We start from the raw sequence: 17,043 nt of genomic DNA, 5'->3' as shown, positions 1-17,043 counted from the left end.
GTGAATTACTCATTATCAGACAACATGCCAGCAACAGAGCTTGGTATAGGACTTACACATCCTGGTTACAAGTCTCCTACTTTAACTGCTGGACTCTGCCTACCCTTATTTTTAAATAAAGTTATTTCCAACATGTATAGAGAGCCTAAAGAAGTTTTGCAGGGGATATAGCAATGCCATTCAAGGCAGCACGAGGAGTCCAAGCTAGCTTTTCTTGATTGATTTCCATCTCTTCAGGTCCCAACTAGGGTTAAAACTGGAATCCTTCCCCCCTTCCCACTTCTGCTTCCAAAGACAAATGTTACCAGTTTTGCACTGTATGAAGTATTTTGTGCACACGTCTGGCTTGAAGTAGTTGGTTTTGTTCTATACTTCAAGTGAAAACATGAGATTGAACATTCCAGAACCACTTCTTCTTTCTCCCATGGTATGAATACTTCAAAAAGGCAAGAACACTGGTAGCTTACATTTCAGTTTTTTATACCTTTTATCATTTGCTGCTTGAACACAACTAAAAATATCAGCTTGGAACCTAAGAGTTTTCAACAGTCAATATTTTAAGCACTGCTAGGACAGACTGTTGTATCATGCAATCAACCATTAGGAATTTCGGTTTTTTTTCCCTCCAGAGTAGGTACTTGCCTGTGGATTTTATGTAGTCTGATATGGGTCCATCTAGAAGAAATGGGCTCTAAAGCCCCAATATCCTACATGTCTTCAAAGGATAGGCCTGAGATTCCATTATAGCCAACATAGACCTGACAACTGGGAAGCAACTAGCATTTAAGATAAAGATGTGGCACCATGGGCATTCATACATGAAGTGACAAAAGTTCAGTTTCTTACATGGGGCAACTGACAACTCTACTCTACCAACCACATAAAGTTAAATAGAGGATATGGGGAGAGAGCTCAGGTAAGCGTGATTTTAACTTCTACCAAGTACATACAGTTGTCTGGTGTTTAGATCTTTTGGTGTACAATGTTCAAGACAACTGAGTTTTCAGACTTTTACCCTTTGCTCCTCCTAATCCCAAGTTTCTCTTGTTATTTTACAGTTAAAGTTTTATATAAATGGTCAATTTATCTTAACTATCCTAGAGACGTTTTCTGCCTTAGCAGTTTAATTTTTAAAAGTTGCTCTGGAAAATTCAAACCTCAGAAACTGTGCAACTCCTTGCCACAGTTTTCCAGCTGTTGCTTCTTAATATTATTATTTGAACCAATTTCCCACCTCCTAGACACTGTTTGTCTTCTCCAACACTTACTTTCGCTTGTTTTCCATCCTTAGGCTAAGGTCTAGTTCTGTGTTTCACCTGTTTCAAATTTAAAAGGGCAAATAAAAATATCAGATCAATTACAGCATATGACCCATAAATCTTATTTTTCTACTGAGAGTTGCTCTCTGTTTTCCATTGTCCTTCACTCCCTATGGTGTTTCCTCTGTCCAGTCTTTATTATGAATTCTCCCTGAGAGAGATCTTGTCTTGCTTCTCAACTGCCACGTGTCAAGGGTGCTGAATAAATGTTTTTCAATTTAAAGTGTGGGAGTTGTTGTCAATTTCAATAATCCCAGCCACTTTAGTTAGAAAAAGGTGGGTGCTGTTCCAATGTTTGCTAAAGTCACACACATACACATACAGAGAAAAGTAATTAGCCTTTACTTTTGAAGCCCACATAAAATATTTACAGACACATAGAGATGCTCTTGAGAGCTCAACTGCAGGCATGTCATATCACTTAACTACAAGTATGGAACTCATTCCACTGTGGGCAAACACACACACACACACACACACACTCACACTTACTAATGTGACATCCAATTAAATCTCCCAGCAGTCATCTTGTGGAAAGAGATATCAGACAGTGCAAACACAGACAAAACCAACTATATTTTTTCTGCATCATAGCTGTTAAAAAACAATAATGAGCTGAGGTTCTTTTTTGTTAGTCTTTCATTTCTAAACTTCATGGTGCAGTCGTGATTGTCAGTTGCAAGGATTAAGCACTGTCTATGTTAGAGATCATTTCAATAGGACTTTTTTTTTAAAGGGCAGGAAGTACAGTTGATTGGTCAGAGCCTGAAGAGCCTTTACAACAGATACAGTTCTTATTTCAGTGAAAAATTGGCAGGCAGACTAGTGAAGAGAACCCCCTCTCCCCAACCAAACCCTCCTAAGACTGGGACCACACTGGTTTCTACTGAGATTCAAATATGGTTAGCATTTTTTTTATTTTTGAAGAAGTGTTCATCCTTTTCTATGCACCTTTAGCTCCAGCTGGAAACAAAAGCCCCAAGTATTTCAGGTTTCAGGGTAGCCGCCGTGTTAGTCTGTATTCGCAAAAAGAAAAGGAGGACTTGTGGCACCTTAGAGACTGACAAATTTATTTGAGCATAAGCTTTCATGAGCTACAGCTCACTTCATCAGATGCATGTATTTCAGTTATCTTATTAGCATTTTTGTCCAATTTCAGAAAACTACAAGCCTTCCCCTCGGCAGCAGACACTGTGGAGGCTTTAGCCAAGCCAAAGCTCTCAATTTTACCTTCTCCTCCCTACACTCATCACTAATGTGGTATCTTGTCACTATTTTAATTTGATTTCAAGAGCTAATATCCATTACTGCTAGGGGGGAAAAAGAAAAAGCTGGCAGCACATTAAGATCATATTTCTATCTTCTCTGTAGGGTGCAATAAAAAAGGGGCTGCACTTTTAGGTACTTAAGCTTATTATTACACATACACAACTATACTTCATCATGTCCACTCTAGCATCCCTGCATTCCCTTTGTCTCCCCATTAATGGTACAGGGAAAAGTAAAGAGAAAGGAGACCCCCAATATACTTTTGGGCTTTGGTCATGTCCATAGTTTTTCCAACTGCTTGATTTTTAACTAGAAAGACTCATCAAAGTGAAATAGAACTAAATTGGGTCTGCACTCATAAAGACTTTGGTTTCTTGCCTTTTTTTAGAAACCTCCTCCAAGCAGCCTTGTTGATCTTCCCTCTCACACACAAGGGTTCTTCCTCCTTATTCTCATTCACCCTAGACTTCTGAACATTCTTCTGCCATCACCATTTTGTTTTTACTAGCTCACTGTTCCCAGAGAAGAAGAATCCTGCCTGAATGTTCTCTTATGCTTACCTCATAAGAACTGTGCTGAATATTTCATCTTCAGCTATTGGCTTTTCAGTCATAGCTACTTCCCTCCCTAAAAAATGCCTGACGTGTTTGAGAAACATTATACTTCAAGGCATTTCACAAAGTTCTTTCCAAAGACAACTTCAACTTTATGGCCTAGATTCTCATTTCCAGTCTGGCAGTGTGAATTATATTTACACCCACTTTACATCACTGTGGCATTTTAAAGGGCCTGAAAGTGGCATTGGCGGAAATAAGAAATTCATCCTGTTCCTTCTAGGCTTAAGAATTGAGGCACGTGAAAGGAGACTGATGCAGTATTGCTATATGGAGACTCGTGAAATATTATATAATCAAGTGTTTTAAATTTCTAATACTAAAGTAGTGCCCTAAAGTGCTCATAAGCACTCTTGATATTGATTTATATTGCTTAGACATAAGAAGCACACTCCGTAAACCATGAAGGGACAGGCACATAAACCCAGAATTCAACTAGTACTGTACCAGCAGGTTTCCATTCTCTCAATAACAGCCAAAGAAAATCCTCTGACATCCATGTTTTCATACTGTAAGCAAGTGCAAACAAAGTCAGTATGTTTAACAGCAGGAATAGTACATATTAATTGCCTTTCCAAGAGGAAAACTACAATCTTTAAAGCCTGTGATTGGTCCATCACAGAAAAATGGTCTAGACTTCTACTTAATAAACGTCTTTTGAATCCAAGGCATAAAGCATTGTTTTATCTTGTAATAGCCTTGTTATAAGTCATTCTCATGTTAAGATGTCATTAGATGTGTATTCACAATGCCAATTTTCAACTTGAAAGTCAGGCTTTGGTAAGAACTAATTATATTACATAATAAACAGTTAAGTGGCAAAATCGTCAAAAAAATTAAGTCACATTTCCAAAGTGTTTCAGGCACGTTAAAAATCAATGAGACTTCGGAGCCTAAGGGCCAAGTTACTTGAAAAATGAGACTTACATGATAGGCAGAGCCTTCAAAAAAAGTTTAAGAATAAACAAGCTATGAATGTTAACATAGTGATCATCTGAAATGTGAAGGAGTAACGAGAGGGTCAGTTTCACTCTGCAAAAATGGTACAAAAGGTAACAACATTAATAGCCACAACATGGGTAAGAAAAGAGAAGAAAAATACTATTAGGCTCCACAATTCTTGCCTATGTTTAAGTACAACAAGAGGGAAGGAAATCAAGCCAAAATAGGGAAAGAGCAGGTTAAAATATATGTAGGTAAGTCAGCAAGGCCTGATGCAATTCATCCTAGGGCACTTATAAGGAACTAGCAGAAGAAATCTCAGAACCATTAGCAATTATCTTAGAGAACTCATGGAGTACGGGTTAGGTCCCAGAAGACTGGAGAAGAGCAAACACAGTATCTTCTTTACGGAACAAAGAGAACCCAGATGAATTATAGACCAGTGAGCTTGACTTCAATACCTGGAAAGATACTGCAACAAATTATTTTAAAAATCAAGTTGTAAGCACCTGGAGGATAATAAGGTTATAAAGAATAGCCAGCATGGATTTGTCAAGAACAAATCCACCAAACCAACCGCATTTCTTTCTTTGACAGCATTACTGGCCTAGTGAATGGGGAGAAGCGGTAGATATGATATATCTTGAGATTAGAAATGTTTTTGACAGTCCCACGTGACATGGTCATAAACAAACTAGGGAACTGTGATTTAGATGCAAATACTATACGGTAGTGCACAACTGGTTGAAAAACCATACGCAGAAAGTAGTTATCTATAGTTCACTTTCAAACTAGGAGGGCATATCTAGTGGGGTCACCCAGGGGTGTGACCTGGGTCTGCTACTATTCAATATTTTCATTAATAATTTGGATAATGGAATGGAGAATATGCTTATAAAATTTTTAGATGACACCAATGTGGGAGGGATTGCAAGTACTTTGGAGGACAGGATTAGAATTCAAATGACCTTGGCAAACTGGAGAATTCAACAAGATGAAATTCAATTATGACATGTTCAAAGTCCACTTAGGAAAGAAAAACATCAAATGCATAACTATGAAATGGGGAATAACTGACTAGGCAGGAATACTGTTGAAAAGGATGTTGTGATTATTGTGGATCACAAATTGAATATCAGTCAACAACGTGATGCAGTTGCAAAAAAAGCCTAATATCATTCTAAGGTGTATTAATAGAAGGGTCATATATAAGACATGGGAGGTAATTATCCCACTCTACTTGGCACTGGTGAGGCCTCAGCTGGAGTACCATGTCCAATTTTGGGCGCCGCACTTTAGAAAAGTGCTATATTGCAGAGAGACCAGAGAACAGCAACAAAAATGATACATGGTTTAAAAAACCTGATCTATGAGAAAAGGGTAAAAATACTGGGTATGTTTAGTCCTGAAAAAAGAAGACTGAGCGGGGCCTTGATACCAGTCTTCAAATATGTTAAGGGCTGTTATGAAGAGGATGGTGATCAGTTGTTCTCCCTGGCCACTGAAGGTAAGACAAGAAGTACTAGCCTTAATCTGCAGCAAGGGAGAATTAGAAAGTTTTTTCCTAATATCTGACCTAACTCTAAGGGTAGTAAAGCTCTGGAATAGGCTTCCAAGGGAGGCGAGGATTCCACATCACAGGAAGTTTTAAAAAACAGGTTGGGCAAACACCTGTCAGAGATGGTCTAGGTTTACTTGGTCCTGCTGCAGCACAGGGGGCTGGACTTGATGATTTTGAGGTCCCTTCCAGACCTACATTTCTATGATTCTACAAACGTTTTTGTTAAGAGTCCATGTGTTTGTATTGTTTTATCCACACACTCTCCCATATGTTTTTGATCCATACTTCAACACATTTGTTAAATGCACTCCTTTAATTTAACAAATTATCTTTGAACATACAAAAATATATTCCAAAGCATTTAGATTCAAACCACATTCTTCATTAAATATTATTCAACTCCTGCTCCATAAGATGAAGCTCAGTCTTACCTTCTACTTTTGCTGATTGTGCCAGCAGACAAAACTACATTTAAAAGTGAAGTCATGTAGAACTAACTGAATGGTATTCTGTTACAGTTATATGTCGTATCCTAGGTTACTGGGAGCTCCTCAAATGAAACTGCTGATTTGAGATATTGAGGTACAGTTACACGAGATTGATTCGAGAAGAAAACAACCACCATTTTACCCACCTGGCACTAAGCTCACTATTTTTAAAGCTATGATCCGTCATGCAACAGAGCTTGTTGTAAAACCTGGGGTGGATATTATGGAGCAACTAAAGAAAAAAATGCCTCTGCAGTTCAGGTGACACTGGAGAGATTTTTTCTAAGACTTTACTACTATGGCAATAGTCTCCTTACGAGTCCATCGGTGAAATTTTAAATTTTGCATCACGATCAAGTGATTTTTTTCCTCTGGGAGTACTTGTGACAAGCTTAAAGATACATGTAATACATCAATCAACTCAAGTTAGCTGACTTCAGTGACAGGGTCACCTAAAGGAAAACACAATCCTCTGAAAACACACATTCCTCCAACCAGCAGCTTCAGTGAATCATAGAATATCAGGGTTGGAAGGGACCTCAGGAGATCAACTAGTCCAACCCCCTGCACAAAGCAGGGCCAATCCCCAATTTTTGCCCCAGAACCCTAAATGGCCCCCTCAAGGATTGAACTCACAATCCTGGGTTTAGCAGGCTAATGCTCAACCCACTGAGCTATCCCTCCCCCAAGCCTGGGTGCAGCACGGCCTGAGGGTTAAAAAACTTAGACTTTGCCAGAAGGAAGAATTGCCGATGTGGGGACCCTCCAACTATTCTTCTCACAGCCCTCAGATGAGTAGACCTAGAGACTCACCTCAATCATCCCAGATGATCAATTTCTCAGCTGAAATAGAAAGCATGAATCTGCCTTGAAGAGACATGTAATGTGTATAATTTTCAAGCAAGCCCTCAAACTATATCTAATATCAAGTTGGAAGCCAGTGCAGACTTTTAACTCTCTCCTAGAGAGAGGCAATAATAACTGAACTACTCGCCACATTCTACACTGAGTTTCTAAGTCATCTATGTCTTCAGGTTTAGATTGTACAGCTGTAACGCAACCTAGAGGAGAAAGTCATAGACCCCATTTAACCCTGATATACACAAGCAGTGAAAAATCCAGCAGGACCCCCAGCTTGGATTTCAAGTTAGTTCAGGTTTTAAACTGTGCTCATCAACAGGCTCTAATATACATAGTAAAGATCAAAAGTCAATATACTACCATTAATTACTATCATTAAGTTTATTTAAGGTTTCAGTTATATTTATGGGTGACAATTACCACCAATTCTCCGGTTAAGGCCCCATTTACTATGAGCCTTCTGACATAATTGAAGATCAGAGTCTGAGTCATCAACAGGTAAGTCAAATCCAGAGCTATGAGCCCTCCAACAATAAACAGCATCTGGTCCCCAGACATACACATCTTGGAATTTATATCAAGATTGCCCACCTGATTCACTTCTTGTGGTTGCATATGCAGTAGTGCAACAGTAGTGCAGAGGCAGCCTTCCAGGTAGCCAAGAAATCAAACTGAGAGAACATTATACATATATATATACTCCCTGAATTGCATCCAAAAATCAACACTGTGGCTACTAACACCACAGGTAGAGAGCCTGGCAGCTGCTGCACTAGCTGCCAGTTTTAAGTGGTCAAAATGTTTTTAATCTCCCCCATCTCACCTTTATTTTAAACAGGATGTATGTTAGTTGCTCATTGAAATGGGGCAAGAGTTTAAGGCCTTTGTGCAAAGGGAAAAGTTTAGGAGTGAGCTAATTGGTTGGAATTAAGTTTATTCCAGAGCAAATGTAGGCCTTTTTTTGAATTTGAATTTAGTATTTTATTTAAGAATCCTTGATTACCTACATATTGTCCACACACCGACAAGCTTGCTACCTTTGGGTCTCAGTGTTTAAAAAACATGTGCTGAACTAGAATGCACATACCTAGAATGCACATACAATTGGCCAGTCATAAGCTCCTGGATTTGTACTTGAGCTTAGTTGCTTTGGTTTTGCAAAGCTAACGTCTATTGTCCCACTTAAATGGCTAACATCTTAAGTTGATTTCTCATTGGGAAGACTTTTAATTTCTGGTACCACACTCAAGTAGAAATTGCTAACAAAGCCACAGATTGGCAAATTTCTAGCAAAAGTTGGAACATGGGAGGACAAAAGAGAGGGCACTGCATCTCTCAAAGCACACATCCAGGCAGACTTTAGGAAGATGTTGCGTCCTTGCAGTCAAGCTTTAAGAGACTTGTTCAGGGTTCAGAGACTCATCCTCTCAACTACAGGGGTTGTTCAGCCAAGGCATCCCCCATATGTCTGCTAAAGTATGCAAAGGTAGCTTTTAAGGCTTGCAGAGGACCACAAACTTCATAGGACTTGCAGTGCCATAGGATGGTTGGAGGGACTCTTAAATCTCTTAGCCATTAAAAGTTGTGGTGAATGGGGTGGCCTCAAAAGACTCAGTGCTGGGTTTGCTGTACTTATCCAGGTGAAGTACTGCTCCTCCAGAGGACATCAGGTGTCCAGAGGTGGCTCCCTTACACATGTCAAGAAATCTTTAGGATGACAGAGAACCCGCAGGCCCCCCCCCACGCAAGCCCTTTTTCTCCAGTGCAGTACTGTGGGTTAAAGGAGAAACTGTCTCCTTAGCATAATCAACAAGTTTTACAATATCAGTAGCTTGAGCATGTAAACAATTTAAAGGGAGTCTTCAGAAAATGAACAAGAAACCATCAGTTAATTTCCAAGTTAAGGTGAAATTGCCACCACAGCAATACCTTGAATGCATTTAGAATTACAAAACAGTTTAACGTTACTAAGAGTAACAAGAGCACAACTTTACCGTTAGTCACAGAGTGGTTGTGTCAACTCTTGCCTTTTCACTGCTATTGCACAGAGGAAAGCTACTTGTCTTCCACTCTGTTTTCTGTAATTCTGTACATCCCCGCTCCTCATCATAGGATTGGACCCTGAAAGTGTTGAGTTTATTCGGCATGTCTCAGGGTTCTATGACTGGTGTTAACTGATAATCCACATGTCATTAGACACAAAGCCAGCATCTCCACAATGAAAACATGAAGCTGATTATAAATCAGCCCTACGAGGTGAACATTTTATACTCCATCTGTCTTGATATTTTTATAGCTCCTATCACCATACCACCAAGTTGTACAATTACAGTAGATAAAATTTAATCCATAGGCTGTGGATGTAAACTAGAAAAGGTTCTTCACCCCAAAACAGCACATTTTACAAGCAGATGGGGAAGGGGACAGATATCGAGGTAGCCTGGACACCTTAACTTAGTTTTGTTTTCTTAGTTATAGCCCTTGCTTTGTTTCAATTTTACTTCATATATGAATTGTGGCTTCATTTAAAAAAAACTGCAAGGTTCTTATACCAATTTTTTCTCTTAACTACTTAGATGTACTGTCAGCTTCAACCTGGGTAACATGAGAATGGCCATAATGAGTCAGACAAAAGGTCCATCTAGCCCAGTATCCTGTCTTCTGACAGTGGAGAATGCCAGGTACCCCAGAGGGAATGAACAGAACGAGTAATCATCAAGTGATCCACTTCCTGTTACCCATTCCCAACTTCTGGCACACAAAGGCTAGGGACACCATCCCTGCCCATCCTGGCTAATAGTTATCGATGGACTTATCCTCCGTGAATTTATCTAGGTCTTTTTTGAACACTGTTATAGTCTTGGCCTTCACAACATCCTCTGGCAAAGAATTCCACAGGTTGACTGCATGTTGTGCGAAGAAATACTTTATTTTAAACCTGCTGCCTATTAATTTGATTTGGTGACCTCTAGTTCTGGTGTTATGAGAAGGAGTAAATAACACTTCCTTATTTACTTTCTCCACACCAGTCATGATTTTATAGACCTCAACCATATTCCCCCTTAATCGTCTCTTTTCTACTAAGGGGGGATATGACAGAGGTCTATAAAATCATGACTGATGTGGATAAAGTAAATAGGAAGTGTTATTTACTCCTTTTCATAACACACAACACTCCTTCTCATAACAGTTTCATGTCTGGGAATTTAATGATGACTTTATATTAAATACACAACATATTAGTTGTATAGTAATGAGATTTGTATACAGGCATAAAAATATCAGTAGTGAGGTGTAACTATCTGACTAATGCTGAAGTACGTTAAAACATCTTGCCTATGCAAGCAGTCTTCAACAGGAGTATCGTCACTTCTACTTTAGAACTATAGAGTATTCAGACAACAATGCTGTCACAGCTATCATCATTTTGGCCTACCATAGGTCAAGCAAGCATGACAGTGTACAAGCTAATATTCAGGGATCTACATGTCAGTTTGGGGATGTACTCTACATTCAAATTATATATATGCTATGACAGGAAGTAGCTTTAAGCCTCCTTAAGTTTCATTTTACCTTAATAGACATATATAAATATTCAAACCCATTTTCTAATTTCTAATTTGTGCTATTGCAAATCAGTTCTAATTGAAAAGCTGTTTTAAGTAGCTCTGTAGTTTTATCTGATTAATTGTTAACATCTTCCCTGGTTCCCTGTACTTTAACCAAATCAAAAGCCTTGACACTTTGTTGTAAGGGATGTTAACAACGCCCTTATAGGCAAGCAGCTGCACAGGTTTCCAGTCTTTGAATGAGTGGTAGGGACAAATTGAGCTTCGGCATCACAAGAATTTTGTGTTGGTCAGACACTTTAACCCAGTGGTGGGCAACCTGCGCCTGCAATCAGATTCTTGCAGCTCCCATTGGCAAGGAATGGCGAACCGCAGCCACTGGGAGCTGCGGGGGGCCATGCCTGCAGATGGTCAACATCAGCAAAATGTCTCGTGGTCCACAATAAGATTACCCTCATAAGCTGCATGCGGCCCACAGGCTGCAAGTTTCCCACTACTGCTTTACCCAATATCATTGTAATACCTAGATTCATAGATTTTTAAGAGCAGAAGGGACCATTATCATCATCTAGTCTGACCTTTTGCATAACACACGCAAAAAACCTCACCCAATGTTTCCTACAGCAAGCCCTCACCTTTGCTACAATCTCCCTTTTAAAAAGATGTCCACATCTTGATTGAATATGTTTGATAACTTGTTCCAATGTTTAAATACCTTCACCCCCATTAAAGCGCACCTTTACTTCTACTCTGAGTTTTTCTAGTTTCACCTTTCAACCATTTGCTCTCATTATGTCTTTTTCTGCTAGATTAAAGAGCTGTCTGCTCTCAGAAATTTGTTCCCCATGTGGATACTTATAGACTGATCAAGTCACTTATTAATCTTCTCTCAGATCAGCTAAATAGATTAAGCTAATTTAGTCTCTCTGTCTCTCTCTCTCTAAAGTAGGTTCAAACCATTCTTGTAGCCCTTTCAGAACCCTTTCCAGTTTTTCAACATCCTTTTTCAAGTATGGACACCAGGTCTGGACACAAAATTCACACACTCTTCCCACTAATGTCTCCCTACTCCTACTTGATATTCCCGTTTATATGTCTGAGGATCATGTTCACCCTCACAGCTACAGCTCTGCACACGGAGCTCATGTTGAATTTGTTATCTCAGTGATCCCTAAATCCTTTTCTGTGTTGTTGCTTTCCAGGATACCATCCATCGTGTAAGTGTAACCTACATTCTTTGTTCCTAGATATATAACCTTGTATTTAGCTGTGCTAAAAATGTAGCTTGTTCAAGTGAGTCCATTTTATATCCAGATTGGTCTGTATAACTGACTTGTCCTCATCATTATTTACCACTCCAATAATCTGTGTTTTATCTGCAAGCTTTACCAGTAATTTTATATTGTCCTCCCTATCATAGACAAAGATATTGAATAGCATTGTACAGAATACATATCCCTGCAGGACCCAGCTAGAAACAACCATAGCTGACTATTCTCCACCGAAAACTATGTTTTCACATTCACCAGTTTTTAACCCATTCAATATGGGCTGTTTTTCATTTGCTATAGTGCTCATGTTTATCAGAATGCCATGTGGGACTAACTGAAATGTCTTTCAGGAGTCCCAGTATATTTATGTGGCAATTAGAGTATCTATCATCACTTGCAATCTTTAAACAATTATCTAGTTGACAAGACCTATTTTTCATAAAGCCATGTTGACTGGCAATTATGTTACCATCGTAATCCTTCACTGATTATACCCCATATAAGCCTTTCCATGATTTGCCCCAGACTGATGTCTAATTAACCCCCCTACAGTTTCTCAGGTCATCCTGTCAATTCTTTTTAAGAAAACATGAGCTTTTTCCCCTGTCCTCTGGAACTCTTTCTATTGTCCCAAGATTTGCTAAAAATCAACACTCATGGTTCAGTGAGCTCCTCAGCCACTTCTCTGATACCTTTGTTTTAATTTATCCCATCCTGCCAAGTCAAAAACTTAGTTTTAATAGTTGCTGTTAAACTTCCTCCCTTGTCACTGATGTAATAGAAAGTATTTCATTATCGCTCTAAGCCATTATCCTGCTCATAATTGGTTTGTCCATACCTTTCATCTAAAGACCCCAAAGCATGCCAACTGGTTAATAAAAAAGGGCTTTTGTATATTTTAAAGAGCAGCCTGGTGGTTGGGGGGATGCTGAAGAGGTAAGGCACCATCGTGGTAGCTCCTGATGGCTTTGTGAATGAGACAGGCACAGTTCAACCAGGAGCGGTGCCCACTCCTACACTGGTAGGGAAGCAATGTATGCTGCTCTTCACATCCCAGCTCTGATGACCCATGTGGAATGAGTGGGGCAATGAATCATAGAATCATAGAATCATAGAATATCAGGGTTGGAAGGGACCCCAGAAGGTCATCTAGTCCAACCCCCTGCTCAAAGCAGGACCAAGTCCCAGTTAAATCATCATAGCCAGGGCTTTGTCAAGCCTGACCTTAAAAACCTCTAAGGAAGGAGATTCTACCACCTCCCTAGGTAACGCATTCCAGTGTTTCACCACCCTCTTAGTGAAAAAGTTTTTCCTAATATCCAATCTAAACCTCCCCCATTGCAACTTGAGACCATTACTCCTCGTTCTGTCATCTGCTACCATTGAGAACAGTCTAGAGCCATCCTCTTTGAAACCCCCTTTCAGGTAGTTGAAAGCAGCCATCAAATCCCCCCTCATTCTTCTCTTCTGCAGACTAAACAATCCCAGCTCCCTCAGCCTCTCCTCATAAGTCATGTGCTCTAGACCCCTAATCATTTTTGTTGCCCTTCGCTGTACTCTTTCCAATTTATCCACATCCTTCTTGTAGTGTGGGGCCCAAAACTGGACACAGTACTCCAGATGAGGCCTCACCAGTGTCGAATAGAGGGGAACGATCACGTCCCTCGATCTGCTCGCTATGCCCCTACTTATACATCCCAAAATGCCATTGGCCTTCTTGGCAACAAGGGCACACTGCTGACTCATATCCAGCTTCTCGTCCACTGTCACCCCTAGGTCCTTTTCCGCAGAACTGCTGCCGAGCCATTCGGTCCCTAGTCTGTAGCGGTGCATTGGATTCTTCCATCCTAAGTGCAGGACCCTGCACTTATCCTTATTGAACCTCATTAGATTTCTTTTGGACCAATCTTCCAATTTGTCTAGGTCCTTCTGTATCCTATCCCTCCCCTCCAGCGTATCTACCACTCCTCCCAGTTTAGTATCATCCGCAAATTTGCTGAGAGTGCAATCCACACCATCCTCCAGATCATTTATGAAGATATTGAACAAAACGGGCCCCAGGACCGACCCCTGGGGCACTCCACTTGACACCGGCTGCCAACTAGACATGGAGCCATTGATCACTACCCGTTGAGCCCGACAATCTAGCCAGCTTTCTACCCACCTTATAGTGCATTCATCCAGCCCATACTTCCTTAACTTGCTGACAAGAATGCTGTGGGAGACCGTGTCAAAAGCTTTGCTAAAGTCAAGAAACAATACATCCACTGCTTTCCCTTCATCCACAGAACCAGTAATCTCATCATAAAAGGCGATTAGATTAGTCAGGCATGACCTTCCCTTGGTGAATCCATGCTGACTGTTCCTGATCACTTTCCTCTCCTCTAAGTGCTTCAGGATTGATTCTTTGAGGACCTGCTCCATGATTTTTCCAGGGACTGAGGTGAGGCTGACCGGCCTGTAGTTCCCAGGATCCTCCTTCTTCCCTTTTTTAAAGATGGGCACTACATTAGCCTTTTTCCAGTCATCCGGGACTTCCCCCGTTCGCCACGAGTTTTCAAAGATAATGGCCAAAGGCTCTGCAATCACAGCCGCCAATTCCCTCAGCACTCTCGGATGCAATTCGTCCGGCCCCATGGACTTGTGCACGTCCAGCTTTTCTAAATAGTCCCTAACCACCTCTATCTCTACAGAGGGCTGGCCATCTCTTCCCCATTTTGTGATGCCCAGCACAGCAGTCTGGGAGCTGACCTTGTTAGTGAAAACAGAGGCAAAAAAAGCATTGAGTACATTAGCTTTTTCCACATCCTCTGTCACTAGCTTGCCTCCCTCATTCAGTAAGGGGCCCACACTTTCCTTGGCTTTCTTCTTGTTGCCAACATACCTGAAGAAACCCTTCTTGTTACTCTTGACATCTCTTGCTAGCTGCAGCTCCAGGTGCGATTTGGCCCTCCTGATATCTTTCCTACATGCCCGAGCAATATTTTTATACTCTTCCCTGGTCATATGTCCAACCTTCCACTTCTTGTAAGCTTCTTTTTTATGTTTAAGATCCGCTAGGATTTCACCATTAAGCCAAGCTGGTCGCCTGCCATATTTACTATTCTTTCGACTCATCGGGATGGTTTGTCCCTGTAACCTCAACAGGGATTCCTTGAAATACAGCCAGCTCTCCTGGACTCCCTTCCCTTTCATGTTAGTCCCCCAGGGGATCCTGGCCATCTGTTCCCTGAGGGAGTCAAAGTCTGCTTTCCTGAAGTCCAGGGTCCGTATCCTGCTGCTTACCTTTCTTCCCTGCGTCAGGATCCTGAACTCAACCAACTCATGGTCACTGCCTCCCAGATTCCCATCCACTTTTGCTTCCCCCACTAATTCTACCCGGTTTGTGAGCAGCAGGTCAAGAAAAGCGCTCCCCCTAGTTGGCTCCCCTAGCACTTGCACCAGGAAATTGTCCCCTACGCTTTCCAAAAACTTCCTGGATTGTCTATGCACCGCTGTATTGCTCTCCCAGCAGATATCAGGAAAATTAAAGTCACCCATGAGAATCAGGGCATGCGATCTAGTAGCTTCCGTGAGTTGCCGGAAGAAAGCCTCATCCACCTCATCCCCCTGGTCCGGTGGTCTATAGCAGACTCCCACCATGACATCACTCTTGTTGCACACACTTCTAAACTTAATCCAGAGACACTCAGGTTTTTCCACAGTTTCGTACCGGAGCTCTGAGCAGTCATACTGCTCCCTTACATACAGTGCTACTCCCCCACCTTTTCTGCCCTGCCTGTCCTTCCTGAACAGTTTATAACCATCCATGACTGTACTCCAGTCATGTGAGTTATCCCACCAAGTCTCTGTTATTCCAATCACGTCATAATTCCTTGACATCACCAGGACCTCCAGTTCTCCCTGCTTGTTTCCAAGGCTTTGTGCATTTGTATATAAGCACTTGAGATAACCTGTTGATCGCCCCTCATTCCCAGTATGAGGCAGGAGCCCTCCCCTCACAGACATTCCTGCCTGTGCTTCCTCCCGGTATCCCGCTTTCCCACTTACCTCAGGGCTTTGGTCTCCTTCCCCCGGTGAACCTAGTTTAAAGCCCTCCTCACTAGGTTAGCCAGCCTGCTGGCAAAGATGTTCTTCCCTCTCTTCGTAAGATGGAGCCCGTCTCTGCCCAGCACTCCTCCTTCATGGAACACCATCCCATGGTCAAAGAATCCAAAGCCTTCTCTCCGACACCACCTGCGTAGCCATTCGTTGACCTCCACGATTCGACGGTCCCTACCCAGGCCTTTTCCTTCCACGGGGAGGATGGACGAGAACACCACTTGCGCCTCCAACTCCTTTATCCTTCTTCCCAGAGCCACGTAGTCCGCAGTGATCCGCTCAAGGTCATTCTTGGCAGTATCATTGGTGCCCACGTGGAGAAGCAGGAAGGGGTAGCGATCCGAGGGCTTGATGAGTCTCGGCAGTCTCTCCGTCACATCACGAATCTTAGCCCCTGGCAAGCAGCAGACTTCTCGGTTTTCCCGGTCAGGGCGGCAGATAGATGACTCAGTCCCCCGGAGGAGAGAGTCCCCGACCACCACCACCCGCCTTCTCCTCTTGGGAGTGGTGGTCGTGGAACCCCCAACCTCAGGACATCGCATCTCATGCCTCCCAACCAGCGGAGTCTCCTTCCGCTTTCTCCCCCCAGACGTATCATCTGGTCCACTCTCCGCATTGGTACCTGTGGAGAGAACATGAAAGCGGTTAGTTACCTGTGTCTGTGTTACTGGAACCCGGACATTCCGCTTACCTCTTCTGGAGGTCACATGTTGCCAAGCTTCTTCACTGGCCTCTTGGCCCCTCTGTGCAACCTGCTCTATATCTTTAGAGCTTTGTGCCCCTAGAAGCCTATCCTGAGCTTGGTCCAGAAAATCCTCAGTCTCTCGTATACAACGCAGGGTCGTTACCTGTTGCTCCAGACCTTCAATCTTCTCTTCCAATATGGAGACCAGCTTGCACTTTGTACAGACAAAGTCGCTTCTGTCCTGTGGAAGAAAGACAAACATGGCACATCCAGTGCAGGTCACAACAGCTGAACCCCCCCCTTCCATATCACCTACCTACTATGAGCTTCCTCAGAGACGTTGGCAAGATGTAAGCCTCACTG

The sequence above is a fragment of the Dermochelys coriacea genome, chromosome 1 (genome assembly GCF_009764565.3).
Source record: "Dermochelys coriacea isolate rDerCor1 chromosome 1, rDerCor1.pri.v4, whole genome shotgun sequence".
Lineage (NCBI taxonomy): Eukaryota > Metazoa > Chordata > Testudines > Dermochelyidae > Dermochelys > Dermochelys coriacea.
Note: the sequence above shows the minus strand (reverse complement) of the source record.